Here is a 27,896-nt window from a genome sequence, read left to right on the forward strand (position 1 = left end):
CACGCATGCATGCCCATAGTATTGTACATTTAAAATTTTGTGAAGAAAATAGACCTCATGTTATGTTCTTATCACAAATAATAATACTTCAGAGTGAGCATTAGCACCAAGATTTTTGATGGCAGTATGCAGGACCACAGGGAAAAATGCAGCTGCAGTGAGAACAACTGATAAACAAACCCTTACTGTCTCCAAAGAGTCTGCCTGTGTAGACATAAAGAGGGATGAAAATAACTGACACTGGATTTCTCTTCTTTTTGGGGGCTCAAGTTGGATTTAATTTAATTTCAAAGCAGACCTTCTCAACTGAGTTTCCATGATGAAATTTCCCAAATGCTTGGAGCATTCATTGTGTATAATAAATTAACTCATCTTTTATGCATCTAGATGAAGCTAGATGACAAACAATCTAACAGTGCAATTAAAAACTGTTTTAAGAGTTTGAGACAAAATGAAGCAGTGAATAGAAAACCTTTCTAAACTTTCTCTTCCTTGGGAGAACTGAAAACAAAAGAGAATAATGCTTAATTTTCTCAGAACCCTGGTTGGAAAGGGCTGGTTAGAGACATGAACAAGTAGGACATGTGCGGCACTCCAAGAATTGTACAGCTTATACATGTAATGTGTATTTGGATAGGTGAAGATAGTTAATATCAAAGACTATATTAGGAACACTATCCTTTCACTTTGGCAAAATCACAACATACATTTAGAGTTAGGATGAAAGGTATACAACAGTTTTAAAGCAGGTGAAAAAATCTAGTCATTATCCATAAGTAGTTATGTGTATTTTGAATTTTTTGAGAAAGAAGTCAGGAGCCTCCTATAAAGCATAAGATCTCAGTTCATTGCAGCTGCTTCTGTTTTCTCCTTTTTGGCAGATTTCTCCACGCTCCCTCATAAACTCCACTACATAGCCACAGAGAAATCAGTTACAAAAATCTTCCAGCTTTGGACAAATCCAATGCTTGCCTTAATGTGATATTTCAGAGACTAATACATCTGGACACAACTGAGGGTAACTTACTCTAAAGTTCTCAGAATCAAAAATTACTTATATAGGCTTTTTGAAATACCTGCTGAACTAATTCTTTATGTGTGACTAATTCTCCGTTTGGTCACTTCAAGCTAGTTCCAGGCTTGTCAGGGACTCTAACTGTGAATTTAGGCTGATTTTGCTTGTATTGATCCCTTGCCTACAGTTTATCTCTAGGGAAACAGCATGGACCTTAAACAGTATTCTGAGTTAGGTGTTGACACTTATGACTTCCCCATATCAACCAGAATAGGGAAATAATCAGACCAGAGAATCAACTTTAGGAAGATTGTTTTGGTGTAAATTGGCAGAAGAAGACTACATATGGGGACAATTAGAAGACTTTTATGCTTCAATCAGGGAGGCAGACGTGGGATGGGATTAAAAATAAGAGATGTGAATGTTTTTATATGGGAAATTTATAATCAAGTTAAGGGCACAAAATGTCTATACAAACCAGTTAATGATAGAATGTCTTAAAATATAACAGCTCACATATTTGGTAACCATTCAATAGCAAATTTTATTTCTATGACTAAAAGAAATAATATAGACCATGCTATCATGGTCTAAATCAAGATTGCCAGGAGAAATATCAATAACCTCAGATACGCAGATGACACCACCCTTATGGCAGAAAGTGAAGAGGACTAAAAAGCCTCTTGATGAAAATGAAAATGGAGAGTGAAAAAGTTGGCTTAAAGCTCAACATTCAGAAAACGAAGATCATGGCATCCGGTCCCATCACTTCATGGGAAATAGATGGGGAAACAATGGAAACAGTGTCAGACTTTATTTTTGGGGCTCCAAAATCACTACAGATGGTGACTGCAGCCATGAAATTAAAAGACGCTTACTCCTTGGAAGCAAAGTTATGACCAACCTAAATAGCATATTCAAAAGCAGAGACATTACTTTGCCAACAAAGGTTCCTCTAGTCAAGGCTATGGTTTTTCCTATGGTCATGTATGGATGTGAGAGTTGGACTGTGAAGAAGGCTGAGCGCCGAAGAATTGATGCTTTTGAACTGTGGTGTTGAAGACTCTGGAGAGTCCCTTGGACTGCAAGGAGATCCAGCCAGTCCATTCTGAAGGAGATCAGCCCTGGGATTTCTTTGGAAGGAATTATGCTAAAGCTGAAACTCCTGTACTTTGGCCACCTCATTCGAAGAGTTGACTCACTGGAAAAGACTCTGATGCTGGGAAGGATTGGGGGCAGGAGGAGAAGGGGACGACAGAGGATGAGATGGCTGGATGGCATCACGGACTCGATGGACATGAGTCTGGGTGAACTCTCGGAGTTGGTGATGGACAGGGAGGCCTGGCGTGCTGCGATTCACGGGGTCGCAAAGAGTCGCATACGACTGAGCGACGGATCTGATCTGATCATGGTCTAAAACATGAGCTAAAATGTTTGATATATTTTTTCTCCTCTGGAAATAAAGGAATAAAATAACTTCTCAGTCTAGATATCATAGGTAAATTAATTAATTTATAGGCTGTGATTTCTTTTTTTTTTACTTTTGAGAATAGCATATCTTTATGTTCCTCTTTTTACTTTTTCTGTTTTTAAAATTTTCTTCCCAGAAATTCTTTTTCAATGTTAAATAAAAGTCAATAGTATTGTTAAGTTCTGGTCAAATTTGCTATGAATAAGAAAATTCATACAAATCAGAAAATGGACTGGCTTCTCTGTTTTGTTTGAGTTTGTCATTATAAGTTTAAGTATGATGCTGGAAATTTGCAAGTTTCTCATACACTGCAAAATCTCTGAAGGTCAGAGAACCAATTTATTTTGGTTGGCATTAAAATGCCACAGTATCCCAGAACAGTGGGACTTTCATTTGTATATTAACTCATTATCTGCAGATAGGACTGGTGGTGAATTTGCTCACAAACAATCTAATAGTGTAATTAAAAAATGTTTAAGGAGTTTGAAACAAAATGAAGCAGTGAATAGAGAAACTTTCTCATTTGATCTATTTTAAATGAATAAATTCAATTCCTCTATTTTAAATAAAATGGCATTTGGAATTAAATGGGAAATTTGATGTAGAAATAGCATTTTAAGTTGAACAACTTCATACTCAACTCATATATGTGTCCCCAAAGTGAAACAAGTAAACTAATGTAAGGCATTTGGACTGTGCTATGCTAAGTTACTTCAGGCATGTCTGCCTCTTTGAGACACTATGGAGGGTAGCCTGCCAGGCTCCTTTTCCACTAGTGCCACCTGGAAGCCTGTTGTGTGTTAGTCACTCAGTCATGTCCAACTGTTTGGGACCTCATGGACTGTAGCCTTCAGTCCATTCTCTGTCCATAGAATTTTTCAGATAAGAATAGTAGAGTGGGTTGCCATTCTCATCTTCAGAGGACCTTCCTGACACAGGGATCAAACCCATGTCTCTGTACTACAGGCAGATCCTTTACAGTTTGAGCCACCTGGAAGCCCATAGGGCATTTAAAATGAAAGTGTCAGTCACTCAGTTGTGTCAAACTCTTTGTGACCCATGAGCTGTAACCCAACAGACTCCCCTGGATTTCTCCAGGCAAGAATACTAGAGTGGGTTGCCATACCCTTCTCCAGGGGTTGCTTTTTGACAAACTATAGGAAGCAAGTCTCTTAAACAACAACAACAACAAACAAGAAAAGCTGGATTTGTCTTAAACAACTAGCTTATGTTCATCATACAGGTATTATGGATTTTTTAACTGATTTTGTTCACCTCTTACCTTTAGCTACAGTCACTTTCAGAAATAATACAGAACTTATGGTAAAGATATTCTTCATTTAACTTACCTTTGGCCTAATCACATGGTGATGTCATGTCAAATCCCACAGAATTGTAAAATAAACTCTTCCAAATACCATCAGTTTAATCACAAGAGTTAAAGATATATATTTAAAAACCTTATTGAGATACAACTAATGCATAATTAACTGCTTATATCTAAAGTGATTTGATAGATTTTAACTCATGTATACACTTATAAAACTATGACCATGATTAAGACTGATCATACTGCATTTGTCTTCATTTCCTCTCTGACTTGATCCCCCAACATGCTTAGTTAATTAGTTGCTTTCTGTAATTATGCATTTTTCTAAGATTTTATATAAATGGGATCTTATAGTATATATTTTGTATTGCATCTTTTACCTAGCATGATTATTTTGAGATTCATACTGTAATAATTACTTTCTTTTATTCTTGAATAGTACTCCTTTGTATGGATATATTCATTTATCTATTGGTGGTCATCTGAAATTTTTTACAATTTTGGACTATTACAACTCAAACTACTATGAATATCCATGCACAGGCCTCCATATAGATGTATTTTTATTCCTCTTGGGTGATGACTTTGGAGCACAATGACTGGGACATATGGTAGATCTAGGATGAACCATTAAGAAAGTGTCAAACTGTTTTCCAAAGTAGTTATACTGTTTTGTGTTTTACCACTGTGTATGAAACTTCAGTTTTCTATATCTTTGCGAATAGTTGAGATGATCAGTGTTTTTAACTTTAGACATCTATGAGGTGTGATAATAAGTAATAAATAGTTATGCTTTAATTATATCAACTACTAATGATGCTGTGAACTTCCATATGTTCAAGCTGGTTTTAGAAAAGGCAGAGGAACCAGAGATCAAATTGCCAACATCCACTGGATCATCAAAAAAGCAAGAGTTCCAGAAAAACATCTACTGCTTTAATGACTATGCCAAAGCCTTTGACTGTATAGTTCAAAATAAACTGGAAAATTCTGAAAGAGATGGGAATACCAGACCACTTGACCTGCCCCTTGAGAAATCTGTATGCAGGAAAGGAAGCAATGGTTAGAACTGGACATGGAACAACAGACTGGTTCCAAATAGGAAAAGGAGTACGTCAAGGCTGTATATTGTCACCCTGCTTATTTAACTTATATGCAGAGTACATCATGAGAAACGCTGGGTTGGAAGAAGCACAAGCTGGAATCAAGATTGCCGGGAGAAATATCAATAACCTTAGATATGCAGATGACACCACCCTTATGACAGAAAGTGAAGAAGAACTAAAGAGCCTCTTGATGAAAGTGAAAGAGGAGAGTGAAAAAAAGTTGGCTTAAAGCTCAACATTCAGAGAACTAAGATCATGGTGTCCGGTCCCATCACTTCATGGCAAAAAGATGGGGAAACAGTGGAAACAGTGAGAGACTATTTGGGGGGGCTCCAAAGTTATTGCAGATGGTGACTGCAGGCATCAAATTAAAAGACACTTGCTCCTTGGAAGAAAAGTTATGACCAACCTAGACAGCATATTAAAAAGCAGAGACACTACATTGTCAACAAAGTTCCATCTAGTCAAGGCTATGGTTTTTCCAGTGGTCATGTATAGATGTGAGAGTTGGACTATAAAGAGAGCTGAGTGATGAAGAATTGATGCTTTTGAGCTGTGGTGTTGGAGAAGACTCTTGAGAGTCCCTTGGACTGCAAGGAGACCCAACCAGTCCATCCTAAAGGAAATCAGTCCTGAATATTCATTGAAAGGACTTATGTTGAAGATGAAAGTCCAATAATTTGATCACCTGATGCCAAGAGGTGACTCATTTGAAAGACCCTGATCCTGGGTAAGATTGAAGGCTGGAGGAGGAGGGGATGACAGAGGATGAGATGGCTGGATGGCATCACCAAGTCAATGGGCATGAGTTTGAGTAAACTCCAGGAGTTGGTGATGGCACAGGGAAGTCTGTTATACTGCAGTCCATGGGGTTGCAAAGAGTTGGACATGACTGAGCTACTGAACTGAACTGAACTGAATGATGTCCAGCATCTTTCCATGTGCTTATCTGAAATTCACAAAACTTTGGTTAAATGTCTGTTCAAATTTTTGCCTTTTTCTTAATTAGCTTATCTTAGGATACAGTGTTAAGATATATAGAGAGTAGTATTCAGATCATATATATGTATAATGGCTTATGTTATTCATAGGGAAATTACAGATATATATATATGATATAAGTATTATTCTTTTAGCAGATATATACTTTGTATATATATACTTTATATATGCTTCTTGTCCGTGGGTTGTTTTTATATTCTCTTGATAATGTCTTTCAAAGAGCAGAAAATTTTTACCTTTGCCCAAGTCATTTTTTTTTCTGTAGATCATGTTCTTGGTGTCACATCTAAGAAATCTTTGCCTAATTCAAGGTCACATAGGTTTTTCTCTTATGTTTACTTCTAGAAGTTCAACAGTTTTGCTTTTTACATGTAGTATTATAATCTAGATATATTTGCATATAATGTGAGATATGGATTGATTGAAGTGTATTTATTACATTAGAATACCTAATTGTTCCAGCACCATATTTTGGAAAGACTGTAGCTTCTCCACAGAATTTCCTCTTCACACCTTTCTTTTGAAATTACTTGTCCACACATGTGAGAATATTTCTGGAATCTTCTCTATTTCATTGGTCTATTTTTTCTATCTTGATGGCAATAGCACACTGTTTAGGTTGCAGTAGCTTTATAATAATTTTTAAAATAAAATAGTATTGATCTTCCACCTTTGTTCTTTTTTTAAATCAAACTTGTTTTGACTCTCCTAGGACCTTTTTTTTCTAGTCGAATTTTAGAATCAATTTGTTGATTTCAACAAGAAAGTTTTTCTAGGATTTTGATTGATATTACAATGAATATATAGGTCAATTTTGAAAGACAGTTGGCAAGCTAACTGTAGTCATCCATTCCATTAATTGGATTTTCTCTACTTTATATACACTGTGTATTATAGTTTTCATTTTAAAGGTTTTGTGCATCCTTCATCAGGTTTATCCTAAATACTTCATTTTTAGATGCTATTAAAATGGCATTGATTTTTAAATTTCAATTTCTGATTACTCATTGTTAGTATATAGATCTGCAGTTAATTTTTACATTAATCTGATACCCTATAATCTTACTAATCTGATTTAGTAGTTATGACTTTTTTAATATATTCTATCAGATTTTATAGAAAGAGTTTTGCTTTTAATTTCAGTCATCCCACTGAAGTACCAACAGGTCACATCTGATCAAATGAGTTGTGGTGTCTCACACACAAAAACAATAAATATTATCAGGAGTTGCTCAACTCATTTATACCATCTTACTTTTAATGTGTAAAAGCACTTTGTTTTTGGATTGATATGACTCTTAACTACTTAATTTTCAAACCCATTTCTAGTTGTATCTTTATTCATTTGAACTAGTGATAAATATCACTTCTGTTTGCTAATATTAGTTATGCAAGTTCTTATTTAGTTTATTTTATGCCAGTTCTGAGCAATAACTGATCTCTCTCTCTTTTTTTATTTTTTTTGGCATGGTCTGTTTTTATTCTTAAAGGGAAAGTTGAAAAATCTAACCAAATATTAAGTCAAACAAGTTCAATTCAGTTCATTTCATTCAGTCATGTCCGACTCTTTGCAACCCCATGAATCGCAGCACGCCAGGCCTCCCTGTCCATCACCAACTCCCGGAGTTCACCCAGACTCACGTCCATTGAGTCAGTGATGCCATCCAGCCATCTCATCCTCTGTTGTCCCCTTCCCCTCCTGCCCCCAATCCTTCCCAGCATCAGTCTTTACCAATGAGTAAACTCTTTGCATGAGGTGGCCAAAGTACTGGAGTTTCAGCTTTAGCATCATTCCTTCCAAAGAAATCCCACTCTCCAAATTTCTACAATTTTTAATCTACCCTATTTATAAATTAGTTATCTCAGAAATAATCTGCCTTTATTCACATGAACTATCACCAACCAGAAAATGAAGGCAGATTGGCATAATTATCTCCTTCCTTGTGGTTGCTGGGCTCATCAGATATATTCAGCTAACTAGGCAGGTATTCTCATCCTCATTACTCTTTAGTTTTTGTTCTGAAAATAGATGATTGGTCAACATTTCCAGATAGAAATATTGTTTTTTTTTTTAAGTCCCCCCGTTGAATCAGTTGAGAGGACTAAACAAAAATATGTCTTCAAAACAAGAAGTTTGAGAAGATGATAGATGAAAGACCTAGAGAAATATAAAAGTAAGCAATAGGTCATCAACTGGGAGAGAGAAAAACTAAGTGTACATAAAACAGTATGGTTTGTGTTGTAAAGAAGTATTGGAACCCAATTCACACAAAAATCAATGGTCAGAAATCAACATAATAGTGGAAAGAATGAGACTAGAAATCACAATTGCTGAAGGTTAAACAGAAAGACGTTACTGGTTATAATCAAAGCTTTATGAGAAACTTTACATTATTTCTTTGAGGATAAGTGCTTCTCTGAACTAAATTCATGGTAATATAAAAGGATGTACAGTAGATTGACATAATTTATTTAAATAATTCAAGATTTCTACTCTTAAGCCTCTTAATAATACACATAGTCTTCTGCTTTTGTTTTATTCTCTGTATTTTGATGGATGAAGACTATATTGAGAGATTTCTCCTCCTGGCCATGATGGAACAATAAGGACCGAATTTATGCTCCTGCCTGAAACAAACTTTAAAAATATAATCATACATGCAGAGAAAATATGTAAGACAATGGTTTTTAGGACACTGTACATAGAGGCATCAGAGGTCTACTGAGATAATAAACAAACAAAATGAATCCAATGTCCCAGTGCTCACTGCCCTGGGAGACTTTCCCAGTGGGATACAAGCAGGCATAAACCAGAGAGAGCTTGGTTCAGTTCAATTCAGTTCAGTTGCTCAGTCATGTCTGACTCTTTGCAACTCCATAGCCTGCAGCATGGCTGGTTTCCCCATCCATCATCAACTTCCAGAGCTTGCTCAAACTTACATCCATTGAGTCAGTGATGACATCCAATCATCTCATCCTCTGCCATCCCCTTCTCCTCCTGCCTTCAATCTTCCCCAGCATCAGGGTCTTTTCTAATGAGTCAGTTCTTTGCATCAGGTGGCCAAAGTATTGGAGATGAATATTAAGAGCTGATTTCCTTTAGGATTGACTGGTTTGATCTCCTTTCAGACCAAGACTCTCAAGAGTCTTCTCCAAAACCACAATTCAAAAGCACAAATTCTTTGGCTCTCATCCCTCTTTATGGCCCAACTCTCACATCCATACATGCCTGCTGAAAAAATATAGCTTTGACTAGACAGACCTTTGTTTGGCAAAGTAATGTCTCTGCTTTTTAATATGCTGTCTAGGTTTATCACAGTTGGTCAGAACTTGTTAATCTTTCAGAATTTAGAAGATGGAGCCAGGAGTCCAAGAAGACCAAAGTGGTTCTCTTCCAGGAACGAATACCAGAAAGTAGAGAGCTGTCACTGAGAGAACTCCAGAGATATGCAGGGAGTCTTTCTGATATTTGGGTGAGTAATGATTAGCTCTGCTTGAGTTGAGGTAACTATTCAACATCAGTAAAGAAAAGCCCTGAAAGGTTCAGTGAAAACAGCCATGGAGTTTAGACATGTCTGGGTATACAGCCGGTTCTACATCTAATAATTCATGGCCATCATGTAGAGTACTCAGAAATATTTTTCCATGGAAGTGGGCAGTATTAGGCCTACAGTAAATGCTGCATTAATTCTAACAAAGTTTAAAAGCAAGGCATGAAGGATAAAAAATTTTCCAAGAAATTTAACCTTGTCCAAACATGAAACTGAAAAAAGAAAAAAAAAAAAACCTACACATTTATAGATATGTTAAAACATTTAACTCTTAAGATACGATTCAAAATTACTGGCATCCACATTTGCAGCAACATCAATGAACTTAGAGATTCTCTTAATGAGAGAAGTCAGACAGAAAAGAAATATCATATGACATCCCTTACATGTGGAGTCTAAAAAGAAATTATACAGATGAACTTACTTACAAAAAAGAGACAGAGACTCACAGACTTAGAGAATGAATTTATGGTTGCTGATGGGAGGGATAGAGGAAGGGATATTTAGGGAGTTTGGGAAGGTTATGTACACTCTGCTATATTAAAATGGATAATCAACAAGAATCTGCTGTATAGCACAAGCTCATACAACTCTGTTCAGTGTTATGTGGGAGCTTGGATGGAAGCAGAATTTGGAAGAGAATGGATACATATACATATATGACTCCCTTCACTGTTGACCAGTATTATTACAACATTGTTAACTGGCTATCAGTTCAGTTCAGTTGCTCAGTCATGTCCGATTCTTTGCCATCCAATGAACTGCAGCACGCCAGGCCTCCCTGTCCATCACCAACTCCCAGAGTTTACTCAAACTCATGTCCATTGTGTCGGTGATGACATCCAGCCACCTCACCCTCTGTTGTCCCTTCTCGTCCTGCCCTCAATCTTCCCCAGGATCAGGGTCTTTTCAAATGAGTCAACTCTTCGCATCAGGTGGCCAAAGGACTGGAGTTTCAGCTTCAACATCAGTCCCTCAAATGAACACCCAGGACTGATCTCCTTTAGGATGGACTGGTTGGACCTCCTTGCAGTCCAAGGGACTCTCAAGAGTCTTCACCAACACCACAGTTCAAAAGCATCAATTCTTCGGTGCTCAGCTTTCTTTATAGTCCAACTTTCACATCCATACATGACTACTGGAAAAACCATAGCCTTGACTAGACGGACCTTTGTTGGCAAACTAGTGTCTCTGCTTTTTAAATTTGGAGCCCAGAAAAATAAAGTCTGACACTTTCCATTCTTTCCCCATCTATTTGCCATGAAGTGATGGGACCAGATGTCATGATCTTAGTTTTCTGAATGTTGAGCTTTAAGCCAACTCTGTTACTCTCCCCTTTCACTTTCATCAAGAGGCTCTTTAGTTCTTCTTCACTTTCTGTCATAAGGGTGGTGTCATCTGCATATCTGGGGTTATTAATATTTCTCCTGACAATCTTGATTCCAGCTTCTGCTTCCTCCAGCCCAGGGTTTCTCATGATGTACCCTGCATCTAAGTTAAATAAGCAGGGGGACAATATACAGCCTTGACGTACTCCTTTACCTATTTGGAACCAGTCTGTTGTTCCATGTCCAGTTCTAACTGTTGCTTCCCGACCTGTATACAGTTTTCTCAGAGGCAGGTCAAGTGGTCTGGTATTCCCATGTCTTTCAGAATTTTCCACAGTTTATTGTGATTCACACAGTCAAAGGCTTTGGCATAGTCAATAAAGCAGAAATATATGTTTTTCTGGAACTCTCTTGCTTTTTCCATGATCCAGCAGATGTTGACAATTTGATCTCTGGTTCCTCTGCCTTTTCAAAAACCAGCTTGAACATCTGGAAGTTTATGGTTCACATATTGCTGAAGCCTGGCTTGGAGAATTTTAAGCATTACTTTACTAGCGTGTGAGATGAGTGCAATTGTGCAGTAGTTTGAACATTCATTGGCATTACCTTTCTTTGGGACTGAAATGAAAACTGACTTTTTCCAGTCCTGTGGCCACTGCTGAGATTTCCAACTTTGGTGACATATTGAATACAGCACTTTCACAGCATCATCTTTTAGAATTTGATATAGCTTAACTGGAATCCCATCACTTCCACTACCTTTATTCATAGGGATGCTTTCTAAGGCCCACTTGACTTCACATTCCAGGATGTCTGGCTCTAGGTGAATGTGAATGATCACACCTTCATGATTATCTGGGTTGTGAAGATCTTTTTGTACAGTTCTTCTGTGTATTCTTGCCACCTCTTTTTAATATCTTCTGCTTCTGTTAGGTCCATACCATTTCAGTACTTTATGGAGCCCATCTTTGCATGAAATGTTCTCTTGATATCTCTAATTTTCTTGAAGAGGCCTCCAGTCTTTCCCTTTCTGTTTTTTTCCTCCATATCTTTGCATTGATCACTGAGGAAGGCTTTCTTATCTCTCCTTGCTATTCTTTGGAACTCTGCATTCAAATGGCTATAACTGGCTATAACCCGATACAAAATAAAGTTTGAAAAAAAAATGTCTGACATTCAATAAAAAAATCATTGAGAACTTTAAAATGTAGAAAATAATGTCTACATTTTATGTAGTTAGAATAGGAAAAAAGGAGTCTAGAATGGCAGTGAAGAAGAAGACAAAGAAGGGTAAAGCCCATGGAAATAAAACAAAGGAAGGTCCGAGGACTGGAGTGAGAACCTCAGGTGAAACAAACAGCCCTCCTGGCTATCCCAGTTTACATAGGGCAGGCTCAGGGGAAGGATAAAAAATATACAAATAGGAGCCAAAATTGAGCAGTGGACTCCTCTTCTCTTCTCGTCTTTTGGGTTGGCCCTCATGCCTCAAGCTTCCCTTGTGGCTCAGAGGGTAAAGCATCTGCCTGAAATGTGGGAGACCTGCATTCCATCCCTGCGTGGGTAAGATCCCCTGGAGAAGGAAATGGCAACCCACTCCATTATTATTGCCTGAAAAACCACATGGATGGAGAAGCCTTGTGGGCTACAGTCCATGGAGTTGAACAGAGTCAGACACATCTAAGCAACTTCACTTTCACTTTCATGCCTCGAGGATGTATTTGCTTGCCAAATAAAACTGAGTTGTAACACTGGTCCTTCTGTTGCTTCAAAATTTGCTGCAGTGAGACAGAACTGAGGAAATTACAAACTCCCCTGCTACATAGCAAAGAGAAAATTAGATCATAGCAACCCCCAAATTACAAAGATGATAATAATTAGCACATAAAATTTCAATCATTATTTTAATAGTATTCCATATGTTCAAGAAACTAAAGACTGAATATGTTAAGTGGATTCATGAAAGATAGAGGCAAGGATTGAGAAAATGCAAGAAAGGTTTAACAAGGACCTAGAAGAAATAAAAAAGAGTCAATATATAATGAATAATGCAATAAATGAGATCAAAAACACTCTGGAGGCAACAAATGGTAGAATAAGGGAGGCAGAAGATAGGATTAGTGAAATAGAAGCTAGAATGGTAGAAACAAATGAATCAGAGAGGAAAAAAGAAAAACAAATTAAAAGAAATGAGGACAATCTCAGAGACCTCCAGGACAATATTAAACGCCACGACATTCGAATCATAGGAGTCTCAGAAGAAGACAAAAAGAAAGACTATGAGAAAATACTGGAGGAGATAATAGTTGAAAACTTCCCCAAAATGGGGAAGGAAATAATCACCCAAGTCCAAGAAACACAGAGAGTCCCAAACAGGATGAACCCAAGGCAAAACACCCCAAGATGCATATTAATTAAATTAACAAAGATCAAACGCAAAGAACAAATATTAAAAGCAACAAGGGAAAAACAACAAATAACACATAAGGGGATTCCCATAAGGATAACAGCTGATCTTTTAAGAGAAAGTCTTCAGGCCAGGAGGGAATGGCAAGACATACTTAAAATGATGAAAGAAAATAACCTACAGCCCAGATTACTGTACCCAGCAAGGATCTCATTCAAATATGAAGGAGAAATCAAAAGCTTTACAGACAAGCAAAAGCTGAGAGAATTCAGCACCACCAAACCAGCTCTCCAACAAATACTAAAGAATATTCTCTAGACAGGAGACACAAAAACGGTGTATAAACTCGAACCCAAAACAATAAAGTAAATGGCAACAGGATCATACTTATCAATAATTACCTTAAACGTAAATGGGTTGTATGCCCCAACCAAAAGACAAAGACTGGCTGAATGGATATAAAAGCAAGACCCCTACATATGTTGTCTACAAGAGACCCACCTCAAAACAGGGGATACATACAGACTGAAAGTGAAGGGCTGTAAAAAGATATTCCATGCAAATAGAGATCAAAAGAAAGCAGGAGTAGCAATACTCATATCAGATAAAATAGACTTTAAAACAAAGGCTGTAAAAAGAGACAAAGAAGGACACTACATAATGATCAAAGGATCACTCCAAGAAGAAGATATAACAATTATAAATATATATGCACCCAACATAGGAGCACCTCAATATGTAAGACAAACGCTATCAAGTATGAAAGGGGAAATTAACAATAACACAATAATAGTGGGAGACTTTAATACCCCGCTCACGCCTATGGATAGATCAACTAAACAGAAAATTAACAAATAAACACAAACTTTAAATGATACAATAGACCAGTTAGACCTAATTGATATCTATAGGACATTTCATCCCAAAACAATGAATTTCACCTGTTTCTCAAGCACACATGGAACCTTCTCCAGGATAGATCACATCCTGGGCCATAAATCTAGCCTTGGCAAATTCAAAAAAATAGAAATCATTCCAAGCATCTTTTCTGACCACAATGCAGTAGGATTAGATCTCAATTACAGGAGAAAAACTATTAAAAATTCCAACATATGGAGGCTGAACCACACGCTGCTGAATAACCAACAATTCACAGAAGAAATAAATAAAGAAATCAAAATATGCATAGAAATGAATGAAAATGAAAACACAACAACCCAAAACCTGTGGGATACTGTAAAAGCAGTGCTAAGAGGAAAGTTCATAGCAATACAGGCATACCTCAAGAAACAAGAAAAAAGTCAAATAAATAACCTAACTCTACACCTAAAGCAACTAGAAAAAGAAGAAATGAGGAACCCCAGGGTTAGTAGAAGGAAAGAAATCTTAAAAATTAGGGCAGAAATAAATGTAAAAGAAATAAAAATAGAACTTCTAGATATGAATAATACTATATCTAAGATATATGCTTGGAGAAATTAGTAGATTAGAAAATGAAGAATAAAATATTAGTGAATATTAGCTATAGAAAATATCCAAGATGAAAGAGAGAAAACCACTCAAAAAAAACAACAAAAAAACACAGGGCCTCAGTATATTTTGAGATAACATCAAGAAACTAAACATATATGTGATTGAAATTCTCAAAGGAGAGGAAAATGGAGGACTAAAAAAATAATAGTCTTTTTTTTTTTCAGATGTGATGAAAACTCACACACTTAAGTATAAGAAACCAGAAGAAAACTACATTAAGGTACATAATGATCAAATTTCTCAAAATCAGTGATAAAAGAAAAATCTTGAAAGCATCAGAAAAAGAAGATTCAATGCAGGAAAGGAACAAGATGACAACAGGTTTTTTATCAGAATTAAAGTAATTAAAGACAATAAGTATTCTATTAACACAGAATGCACTATACCCAGCAACATACCTTTTAAAAGTAAGAGGAAAACCAACACTTTTATAAGTACTATAGCAGAAAGATTTCAACACCAGCAGAACTGAATTGCAAAAATAAATAAATAAATAACATGGTATAGGAAGCTCACCTTCTCACAAAGGAATAAAAAATGTCAGAAATGGTAATTACTTGGCTAAATAAAATGAGGCTTTTCTTGTAGTTATTATTATTTAAATCACTTTAAAAGATCACTGAGTAAGGGTGGGGTTCAGTTCAGCTCAGTCGCTCAGTCGTGTCCGACTCTTTGCGACCCCATGAACTGCAGCACGCTAGGCTCCGTATCCATCACCAACTCCCGGAGTTCACTGACACTCACGTCCATCAAGTTGGTGATGCCATCCAGCCATCTCATCCTCTGTGTCCCCTTCTCCTCCTGCCCCCAATCCCTCCCAGCATGAGAGTCTTTTCCAATGAGTCAACTCTTCACATGAGGTGGCCAAAGTACTAGAGTTTCAGCTTCAGCATCATTCCTTCCAAAGAAATCCCAGGGCTGATCTCCTTTAGAATGGACTGGTTGGATCTCCTTGCAGTCCAAGATAGGGAATGTTAAATGACTTGTAAAGGTAATGAGCTTTCTCTATAAGGTGATGAGAATAGTCTAAAACTGGATTACAGTGATTGCTGCACAACTCTGTAACTACACTAAAAATATTGAATTTTAAACATTAAATGGGTGAATTTTATACTATGTAAATTATATCTCAATAAAACTGTTTCTAAAAGATAATTTTCTATTTACGCTAAAAAAACCAATATGTTGTGGGTTTATGACATGTAGAATTAAAATGTATTACAACAGGAGCACAAAGAACAGAAGAGAAAAGTAATTTAAAAATTACATGATTAATTCAAAAGAAGGCACACAAAGAAGGAAAATAAAACAAAGGTGGAATTTCCTGGTGGTCCAGTGGTTACTTCTGAACTTTCCACAGATTATGTTAAGTAGTTAAAATAGGAAAAAGAGTCCAGAATGGCGGTGGCTAAAAGACAAGGAAGGGAAAGCCCACGGAAAATAGAACAAAGGAAGGTTCGAGGACCAGAGTGAGGGCCTCAGGTAAAATAAAGTGCACACCTGACTAGCCCAACTTACATAGGGCAGGCCCAGGAGAAGGAAAAAACATATAAAAAAGAGGAGCCAAAGAGCCAGGGCTCACTCTCTCTGGCGTGCTCTGTGCCTCTGTCTCTCTCTCTCCTCTTCACGTCTTTTGGGTTGGCGTGCCCTCATGCCTCAAGGATGAATTTTCCTTTATTTTCTAAATAAAACTGAGCTGTAATACGGAGCTGTAACACTGTCCGTGAGCTGTGATGCATGGAGGGCTTTAATGTCCATGGCTTCAAATTTTTGTTGTGACAAGAAAGAACCAAGGAAATTACAAGCTCCCCTGACAGATTTGAACCCTGATCAAGGAGCTAAAATCCCTCCACCCAAGAGGCATGGCCAAAAAAAAAAAAAAAAAGAAAGAAAACCAAAATGCTCTATTAATATAAATAAAATGCATTTCTAAGTACAAGGTATTAAGAGGCATAAAGAGATACCAATTATTTGATACCAGTGAAATGTCTCCTTTGTCAAAATTATATAGCAGTTCTAAACACTTATACATGTAATAGAGTTTGAAAATGCATGAAGAAAAAACAAACAAACAAAAAAACCTGGAAAGAAAATAGACAAATTTTCAGTTATCTTCAGATGTTAAAAGATCTGTCTCAATAATGAGAAATACAACTAGACAGAAAATCAGTTGAGATATGGAAGACTTCAACAGTATTATCAGACATTTTCACCTAATTGAACTTCACAGAATGCTCTGTGTAAAAATGGCAGTATACACAGCTTGTTCAAGTGCGCAGAACATTTACCAAATAGAGCATATACTGGGGCCACTATAATTATTTCAATGAATTTTAAAATAACCAATTCATACAAATGTAGTTCTCCAACCACAAGAGAATAAGACAGCCAATAAAGTAAGTTATATGGAGTACGCATAAATGTCTGGGAAATAAATATACTCTGAAATAACACATATCAAAGAGCTAATGAAAGGGGAAACTAAAAAGTATTTTAACTGAGATAAAAACACAGGACAAAATATTAATATTTATAGGATGCAGTTAAAGAAGTAGGTTGGGGGAAATTTATAAAACTGATTATATTAGAAAGACCTCAAATCAATGACCTTAGCTTCTACCTTAAGAATCTTAAAAAAAAAAAAATCAAATGAAACCAATAGCAAGCAGAAGAAAGGACATAGGGCAGTTTTATGAGACTGAGGCCTTAACATGTGGACTCTTTTGTTTGTTCCTTGCTCAGTCATGTTCAACTCTTCATGACCCCATGGACTGTAGCTGGCCAGTCTCCTCTGTCCATGGAATTCTTCACGCCAAGAACACTGGAATGGGTTGCCATTTCCTTCTCCAGATCCTCCCTATGTTTCTTTAGATTCCTCTGTTGTGTGTGTGCATAGTGGTTCAGTTGTATTGTTGAGACTTTTGGACTGTAGCCCACCAGGCTCCTCAGTCCATGGGATTTTTCAGGCAAGAATACTGGAATGGGTTGCCATTTTCCTTCTCCAGTGGACTCTTTTGCTATCTTCAAAAGATAGCATTAAAACTAAATTAAAGTGCATAATACCCAGCTTCCCAGGTGATCCAGTGGTAAAGGATCCCCTTACCATGCAGGAGATTCAGGAGACTTGGGTTTGATCCCTGGGCCAGGAAGAAGCCTTGGTGTAGGAAATGGCAACCACTCCGGTTATTGTTGTCAGGAAAACCCCATGGACCGAGGAATCTGGCAGGCTACACTCTATAGGGTTGCAAAGAGTCAGAGGCAACTGAAGTGACTGTGCACGCACACAAGTGGGTAGAATACCCAGGTCCTGTTACAAAATTACTTGGAGTGTGTAAAAAGCATCCATGTGGTCACAGAACTATTCTGTATTACTAATATAGGAGAGGCACAATTTTCCTTAACAATCATCTGTTAATTTTTATGAAAACACATTTCACTGGAAAGGCAGCACAGCATAGGAAACCTGGACTCAATTGTCTGGAGTTAAATCCTGGCATGGCTACATACTGGCTGTGAGACCCTGAAAAAATTACTTAATTTCTCAGTATCTCAATTTTGTCTGAAAGTGTGGGTAGTTTCAGCATCTACTCTAAAAGATCATTGTAAGTATTTAATACCCAAAAAGGTATCAAGAATGTACCTATTGTTCATAGTTAGCACTGTGTTATGCTGTGCTTAGTCACTCAGTCCTATCCAACTCTTTGGGACCCCATGGACTGTAGCCCACCAGGCTCCTCTGTCTATGGGGATTCTCCAGACAAGAATACTGGAGAGGGTTGCCATGCCCTTCTCCAGGGGATCTTCCCAATCCAGGGATGGAACCCAGGTCTCCCACATTGCAGGTGGATTCTTTACCATCTGAGCCACTAGGGAAGCCCCATAGGGAGCACTATCTGTTGTTAAATAAGCATTAGAAATTGCCACATTTTATTCCTAGGATTTCCATTCAAATATTTCCACATATTGTTCAAATCCCATTTTCACTGTTTTGTTCAAATATAATTAAGAAAGATGTTTCTTATAATATTATAAAAGGGAAATAGATTACAAGCATTTCACTCTTAAAAGTGAATATCAAATGGGCACTTCATGTTACTTTAGGACAATCAACAATGAGACAGAGGATGAATTGAAGAATGAAAATAATTAATTTAGTGAACTGCACAGTTTATAGCTCTACAGACTACACAGACCCTGAAAGGGAGACTAAGTAGTGTTGAAAAAAGCTTTAGGAATGAATAGCGGGAAGAAAAAGAGGTGAAAAAGCACAATAATGATAGATATATGAAAACTAGGATTTGCTTTCTATCTTTCTCAGAGTTTGTTTTGTATTATTTCTTTTTCCTGCAAAAATTAAAACATGCTTCTGACATTTTGGCTCATTGGAAGTAGAAAATCTTTAGTCATGAAGACATATAAAACAATGCATAAATATACATATGAACAAATTAGTGTATAACTCCAAGAGATCTAAAACAGAGTGATTCTATTTAATTGAAATATATTATTATAAATACAAAGCAAATATAATAAATAAAAACCACTTATTTTAATATAAAATTATTTCTTGACCTCTTACTCAGGAACAAAATAATATTTTCTTAATTCTAATACATTAAAAGCTTTGAGAACCCCCTGAATTCTACTTCATGGAGGAACAGAATCCAGTGAAACTCTCCACATGAGAGAATATAGAATTTCTGATCATCCCTTTCTTAACTGGGCTGGCTCTTAAGGGTTTTCAATAGTGTTGCATATTTGATAATGAATTGAGAAAAACTAACACAATTAAAAGAACATTGCTATTATGGTTAAAAGTATTAAATCTACAGGTACGTCAACTTAGAAGCATGAGAAAAAAAATCATCTTTAAAACTACAGTTGAGCTCTGTACTATGGTTGTTACTTATGTAAAATTTCAATTATAAAATATTTTATCTTTATCAAAAGCTATTAGATAAACATATTTATACATATATATTGGTTTTTAAGAACAAATTTACAATTTTACTTCAAAAAGTTCTTTTGTAGCATTTTTATTTCTCAAAAATAATGCTTTTTGCATAATTTTGAAAATTATAAATATAAAAATATTAATATTTATCACCGGTTTCAAAATAAGCAAGTAAATATAAATGTATTCAAATTAGATTGTATATTATTGTTCTAAAAATTCTAAACTTGAAAAGATCATAGCTCCCTTTAAAAATTACCTTTACCAAGATGATTTTTTTTCCCCTTGTTTTGTTGTCCAAGAACTTACCAACTTCAGAAACAACAAAAGTCCAATGAAAACGCTTGATTAACTCAGTAATTACATGTCAGCCTTTTGCTCCAAAACTACTTTTTCCTGAGTTTAAGCCTTCTGAAAATAGGAGTCACACAAAAAGGAGATCTTGATGACTTGATTCTTATCTTTGATTTTAAGCTTTCTCTAACAATTAATTGACTACTTCTACTGACTTTAGCCCTTTTATTTCATTGTCAGTACTAACAGAAGACTCCATTCTAACATTCTAACATAAATTTCTAGGCATATATTCATTACACACTGTTTCAATACTGCAGATCTTTCAATGAATCTCTGTATTTATGTCTTTAAATTCAGCGCTTCCCTCAGTGTGGCACTAACCTATCTTTTCAGCTTTAATTCTAACAGCTACTTCAAGAAGAACCAGCCAATAGATATAGAAACCCATATATATCTTCATCAGATCTGAAAATATGATGTACTAATTTCCTTCTTTTTTCTTTTTTTAATTTTTTTTTTAAATTGGAGTATAATTCCTTTACTCTGTTGTATTAGTTTCTGTTGTATATCAATGTGAATCAGCTATATGTATACATATATCCCCTCCCTCTTGGGTGTCTCTCTCACCCTCCACCCTACTCCTCTAGGTAATCACAGATTCTCTCTTCTGTTAATATTTCTGAAAGAAAACCTATCATCTATCTATGCATCTATCTATACCTATCTCCTGAAATACAAGCCATTACCATTCATTTTGCACTGCATTTTTTTTTTTTTTTTGGTGTGTTCACATTATAACTGTTGGTTCCATTCCATGCATTGCACAGGCATAAAAAGGTGACTTAAAAACAAAATAGGAACTCTTTATCAGAGGCAGCCAGAAGAAGCACATTTAGCTCCTTTTCCCAGGCCTACATCTTCCTTTTCCCCCTTGTCTCATTTCATAAAATAATGATCAGGAATTCTGCTGGAGATTCTGGATGAGTCTCAACTTCTTAGAATCCTTGTACAAACTGAAGTTTTAGAACCAATCAAACAGGGTTTACTTAATCTTTGTAAAGTATTATCAAAAATCTTTTCACTTAATATAACAAATATTTTCCCCTATGTTTCAAATTCTTCAAAAATATTTAGTATTTTATCTAACTCATCTTCTACATGTTTCATAATGATCTTTTATTTTTGGTAGTACAGTTGAGGGATATTATAAATAAGACTACTGTGAACATTTGTACAAGTCTTTATGTTTTCTTTTCCATTATAAATACATAGATATTGAATGAATGGGGCATTGATAGCTGTATGTTTTCACTTCTAAACCAACTGCCAACTTGTTTTTTAAATGGACTCTACTATTTTGCATATCTGCTGTCAATGAATGAAAATAATAGCTCATGTCTCAACACTTATGTTCATTCTTATGTTTTAATTTCTCTGTGTTTTTGTTTTCTCAAAAGTGAGATAGTTTAGATTAATTTAGATAATGTTCTAAGACATGTATCTGAATTCAATAAATGGTAGTCATTAAAATTATTATGCTTCTTATTTTATTTTTAGTAATATTGTTTATTTCCCCAATTCTGTAATCCTAACACATATGTACAGTGATTTAATATAATGCTGGTTGCTGTGCATGCTCACTCATGTTCAACTCTTTGTGACTCCATAGACTACAGGCTCCTCTGTCCATGGGATTTCTCAGGCAAGAATATTGGAGTGGGTTGGCATTTCCTACTCCAGGGGATTTTCCCAACCCAGGGATCAAACCCGAGGCTCCTGCATTGGCAGGGGGATTCTTTACCACTGTATCACCTTGGGAAGCTGATTTTATATAATAAATAATCCATTAATGTTTTTGAGTTATGAAGGCAATGAGTTATAGAGAGTAAGGAAGTATATGAAAAAGAACATCAAAAGTGATCATAATCTTACTAGCACATCTGTCCAAATGTGGCATCAAGGGGAACAAAGGGAAAAGGAAGAGATGATACCCTTTTCAATGGTGTTTCTGGGGTCAGTTCTAGTGACTGGATTCTCATCCTCCCCTTTTCTTTAAGTACTTTATTACGTTTAAAAAATCAGCTTTATTGAGATATAATTAACATATAAACTTTAAGATATTTAAAGTGTATGTCATGGTGATTTAACACATATAAATATTGTAAAAGGGTTTCCTGCCTTTGTCTAAATAATTTTCATACCCATTACCTCACATAGTTATCTTTTTTTGCAAGAATATTTAGCCTTTATCCTCTTAGTAAATTTCAAGTAAACAATACAGCTTTCAACTAGAGTCACCACATTTATATTGTAGCCTCAGATCCTATTCATCTTGTTCAGATGCTAAGTCACATCTGACTCTTTGCAGCCACATGGACTGCAGCATGCCAGGCCTCCCTGTCCTCCACCATCTCCAGGAACTTACCCAATTTCATGTCCATTGATAGCGATGCTATCCAACTATCTCATCCTTTGTCACCCTATTCTCCTTTTGCCTTAGATTTTTCAAAGCATCAGGGTCTTTTCCAATGAGTTGCATCTTTGCATCTGGTGACCAAAGTATTGGAGTTAAAACTTCAGCATCAGTATTTCCAATGAATATTCAGGGTTGATTTTCCCTAGGATTGATTGGTTTTTATCTCCTTGCTGTTGCCATTCTGGAAAATGTATACTGGTCATACTTTCAAATCATTCTAACATAATTATGTGTAGATTTTCTGTCTATTCCTCCCATATACCAGATAGTATCTTTCTCTAACACATTCCTTGAAAACCTGCTATGTATGTACATGAAAGTCACTCAGTCATGTCTGACTCTTTGCGACCACATGGACAATAGCTCATTGGTGATTCCATCCATGGGATTTTCCAGACAAGAATACTGGAGTGGGCTGCTATTTCCTTCTCCAGGGGATCTTCCTGACTTAGGGACTGAACCCCAGTCTCCTGCACTGCAGGCAGACTCTTTACCTTCTGGGCCACCAGGGAAGACCCGGCTACTTCACCCTGCTAGAAACTACTAAGGAGAGGTCTGAAGGAAGGCAAATAAATACAGCAAATTTGTGCTTTTGGCATTAATATTTTTACTGGAAAAACAATATCAAAACTGATTCCAGCACATTGAAAAAAAATTACACTTTTCCTAAGACTTTTATATATTTTCAGATATTGTCATACTATATTTATCATTTTAAGCACATTAAAATTGCAAATTGGAGTCAGAAGTAAATTTGATAGCTCTGAATTTTAAGAAGATTAACAAAAAATGATAATTTTTTGCATAGCTGAAATTTATAACAATTCTTTTTGATATAAATTATACTCCTACAACATATACTAACTGCTATAACACAAAAGCAATAGAAATTTCTGATTTATACTGAGCATCAAAAGTTCATGTGAAAAAACAAGTCTGGCAGTTAAGATATAAAGAATTAGGAGCATTTCCAAGTGATCACTTGAAATTTAGGAGGCAAAGAAGGAGAGCCAGGAAACATCAGATTATAGAAGGTAGTCAAAACCCAAGACAGCGAAGAGAGAAACAAAGAAAAATATATGGTTATTTTTAAAAGAACCTGATAGCAAACAGAACCTAGGAGAACACCAATATTTAAAGGGTCAACAGAATAAAGGCTGTAATGGAGACCAAAAATAAATTTTAGAATTGGAAAGAAAACCCAGAAAATGTAACAGACGTGGTTGGTAATCTAGATAAAATGCATTTTTTCCTTTTTAGAAGAATTGAAACTTCTGTTCTTGATAATCATCTTTTCACCTCATGAAGCTCCTATGTTGTCAAGGCAATCTATTCCAAGCACAAGTTTCAGGACTGAATCTTGATTTTTAGCAATGATTTATAGTCTTCCTTGACTTGGCGTTAGAATCACAGCAATGCCCAGGGTCTATCCCGGGGATTATATTTCAATTGTTGGTAGGAACACAAAACTCCTATATCTTTAACTCCTTTCCCCGTGGAAAGATTTAAAAATACGAGACAGCAAAAGAGACACAGGTGTATAGAACAGTCTTTTGGACTCTGTTCGGGGGGGGTGATGATTTGGGAGAATGGCATTGAAACATGTATAATATCATATAAGAAATGAATTGCCAGTCCAGGTTCGATGCAGAATATAGGAAGCTTGGGGCTGTTGCACTGGGATGACCCAGAGGGATGGTATGGGGAGGGAGGTAGGTGGGGGGTTCAGGATGGGGAACACATGTACACCCGTGGCAGATGCATGTTGATGTATGGCAAAACCAATACAATATTATAAAGTAAAAAATAATAATAATAATTAAAAAATTTTTTTAAAAATAAAAATACCAGTTTGAGACTCAACATCAATTAAATCCATCAGAAATTCTGAATGTAAGAATAGGATATAGGCATTAAAAAATAAAATTCTCTAGATGAATCTAATCTACAGAGTTAAGAACAAATTCTCTAAAGCTGCATGTCATCACTTTTGTAGGAACTGGCTTAGAAAAGAATATATGACACAAGCTAGCTTGAAAATTACAAAGAGAAATTACCAGTAGGTGAGGAAAAATAATAGAAATATTTCTCCTGTCTCAGAAGTATCTCTATAATGAGGCTGTCCAACATAGTAGCCACTGACCACATGAGGTTCCTGAGTACTTAAAATGTGGCTAATACAACTAAGAAATAAGTTTTTAAATTTTATTTAATTTTAATTAATTTTTATTTTTATTTAAAAACACATACATTCATGATTGGAAAAGTTTTAAGTATATTAAAAAAACTTGGGGTATATGAATCTATATTCTCAACTGTACATTTCATTAAATATACATCAAATGCTTCTGATTAAAATTTTGTGTCCAAATTGAGACATTCAATACAAATTAGATTCCCAAGATCTGACATGAAAAGGAAATAAAATATCTCAAAAATTTTTTTAAAAATCTCAAAAATATGTTGTTGCAGAGTAAGTACTGGAATAAGGCTATTTTTATTGTAAGGTTTAAATAAGATATATAATTTAAATGATTTCACCTGGCTCTATTTACTTTTCTAAACATGGTGTCTAGAAATTTTTAATTACAAATGTTGCTTCCATTATATTTTCTGTGCTGCTCGGACTAGGTGTGAGTGAAAATAAAACATGCAGCTGCCATAGATAGCCCTCTTGCTACCAGCATGAGGATAAAAATCACAGTGTAGGGGAAAACCAAGCTGATGGTAGATATATTGAACAAGAGCCTTGGTGGAAACATGCTAATTTTTCCAGACTACCAGACATTTTCAGTTATTTCCCCATACTTCTTATATTAGCTGTCTATTGCTACTTAACAAATTACTCCAAACATGTATTGTTTTATTAGTTAAAACAATAGGGAGTTATTATTTTACAGTTTGTGTGAGGCAGAAAACTAGATATGCCGTAGCTAGGTACCTCTGACTCAAGGTTTCTGACAAGTCTGTGTAATTATGAGGTGAGAGGGGCTGTGGCTTGACTGGGGTATGATCTGCTTCCAAGATCATGCATATGGTGCCATCAGGATTCAGTTTCTCACAGGTTACTGGACAAGAGTGTCAGTTCCTCACTGGCTGTTAGCTAGAGACCTCCCTGAGTTCCTTGCCACATGAGCCCATCCAAAGGGCAGCTCACAATATGGCAGCTGGTTTCCTCAAACAAGAGAGAAAACTCAAGATAGAAGCCACCATCTTTTTATAACCTAATCTCTGAAGTGATAGGCTATTACTTTTGCCATATTTGACTCAAAGTGAGTCACTAGGTCCAGCCCACACTGAAGGACAATATTTACATAAGGGCATGAGTATTAGAAAGTGTGAATCATCAGAGACTTTTATATACTGCTTTCCATGCTTCTTTATGCATTTCATCCAATCTCAGAGGTAACCACTACCCTGAAATTGCAAATGTTATTTATAGGCAAGTATTTATATTTTTACCTAAGTTAATGAATTCATAATAATAAATATTATTTCTTAAAGATCTATAATATCTTTGTAGTATTTAAATATAAAATGTATATATCCATTTGCTTTCCACCATCAGCATATATTGATGTTCATACTGGATGATCTAGTTCATATAATTTACTTGCTATACAATATTTCATTGTATTAATAAGTCAAAGTTACCAAGAAATAATTAGGGTTTCTTTTTCACATTTATTCTACTACAAAGTGAAAGTGAAAGTCGCTCAGTTTGAGTCTTTGCAACCTCATGCAGTCCATGGAATTCTTCAGACCAGAATACTGGAGTGGGTAGACATTCCCTTCTCCAGGGCATCTTCCCAACCCAGGGATCAAACCCAGATCCCCCACACTGCATGTAGATTCTTTACCAATTGAGCCACAAAGGAAGCCCAAGAATACTGGAGTGAGTAGCTTATCCCTTCTCCAGTGGATCTTCCCAATCTAGGAATGGGACCCTGGTCTCCTGCATTGAAGGATTCTTTACCAACTGAGCTCTCAGGGAAGCCTGATTCTATTACAAAGAGTGTTGTGAAAGATGTTTTTCTAAATGGTCTCTGTGCATATATGGGAGAGTCTCCCTAGACCTAGGATTACTGGGATGTAAGGAATATGAAACTTCACATTTATTATTAGATATTGCCAAGTTTCTTTCCAAAAGTTACATTAATTTGTGGTTTTGCCAGCAAAGTGTAGGAGTTCTTGGTTCATTGGCACTTGAATTTATTGACTATAACTACGGTTTTCCATTTTGTGGCTATAAAATGTCATTTTATTATGGTTTTAATTTGATCTCCCTGATTACTCTTGAGGTTGTGAAAATTCAGCTCTTTTATATGTGAATTTTGGCACTAAGATTCCCTTCTCAAAGGCTTGTTGTTTATATACTTTGTCCCTTTTCGATTAGTTCTCTGTATGTGTGTGTGTTTGTTTTAAACTTAATCATTGGAGCTTTCTGTACATTCTTGATAGAAACTCTTTATCTAACATATTGACAACAATATTTCCTTCCAGTATCTGACTACTTGTTTTTAATTTTTAACATATTAATTCTTATGAAAATCTTAAATTTTAGCAAAAATTTATTTCAATATTTCTTTTATGATTTATGGTTTTTGTAAATTGCTTAAGGAAATATTTCTACCCTAAATTCATAAAAATATTATATTTTTGCTTCCCTCTTGGTCACTAAAATATCCAACTGAAAAAAAATGTTATTGTTTTATTGTGTTGATTGCATCTAGTAGTTCTAAGCATTTGGTAATAATTTCTCTCTCTCTCTCTTTTTCTGTTTTTTTCCTTGTCTGGATCAGAAACAGACCTTGTTAATTTTTAAGCTACTCTGTGCTATGCTACTCTGTGCTATTTTTTTCCATTACTTGTACTAAAAAGTATCCTTAATGAAAACAAGAGGTAAAACAGATACAATTCAATAAAAGATAAGCTATTCAACAATTTAAAGTGCTACAGAAAGTTAAAGAAGTGTAAAGTAGAAATGTTTCACTTATTTGTCATTGGTGATAACAAATCCAGGAATAGTTTGACAGAAACCAGAAGCTGATGAGTTGAAAGCTGTACTGGTTGTTAGTGTTATTCTCTCAATGTTTCCACCTCTCAGTCTCCAGAATCATGTTGAGATTGTACTTCCTGGCCCCACTGTGGTAGGCCTTTGCTAGTTTCAGCCAATGAGCTGTGAGGGAGAGTTGCCTGCATCCCTTTACGGTTGAAGGTTTCATTATTACATTCAGAGTTGTTTCCCCCACCACAGCAGCCACTAAGTTCTCATGGTTTGCTCCTTTATTTGGATGGGTCTAGAAGTGAGGAGACCTGCATAAGAGTAAGTGAATCTTTCTCATTACAAGCCCCTGTGATGTTGGAATTTATCTCCACAACACATCAGAACCTAGCCTGACATTATGTAAGTTGATATAAGACGGGTG

This window comes from Bos javanicus, chromosome 1 (assembly GCF_032452875.1).
Source record: "Bos javanicus breed banteng chromosome 1, ARS-OSU_banteng_1.0, whole genome shotgun sequence".
NCBI classification, from domain to species: domain Eukaryota; kingdom Metazoa; phylum Chordata; class Mammalia; order Artiodactyla; family Bovidae; genus Bos; species Bos javanicus.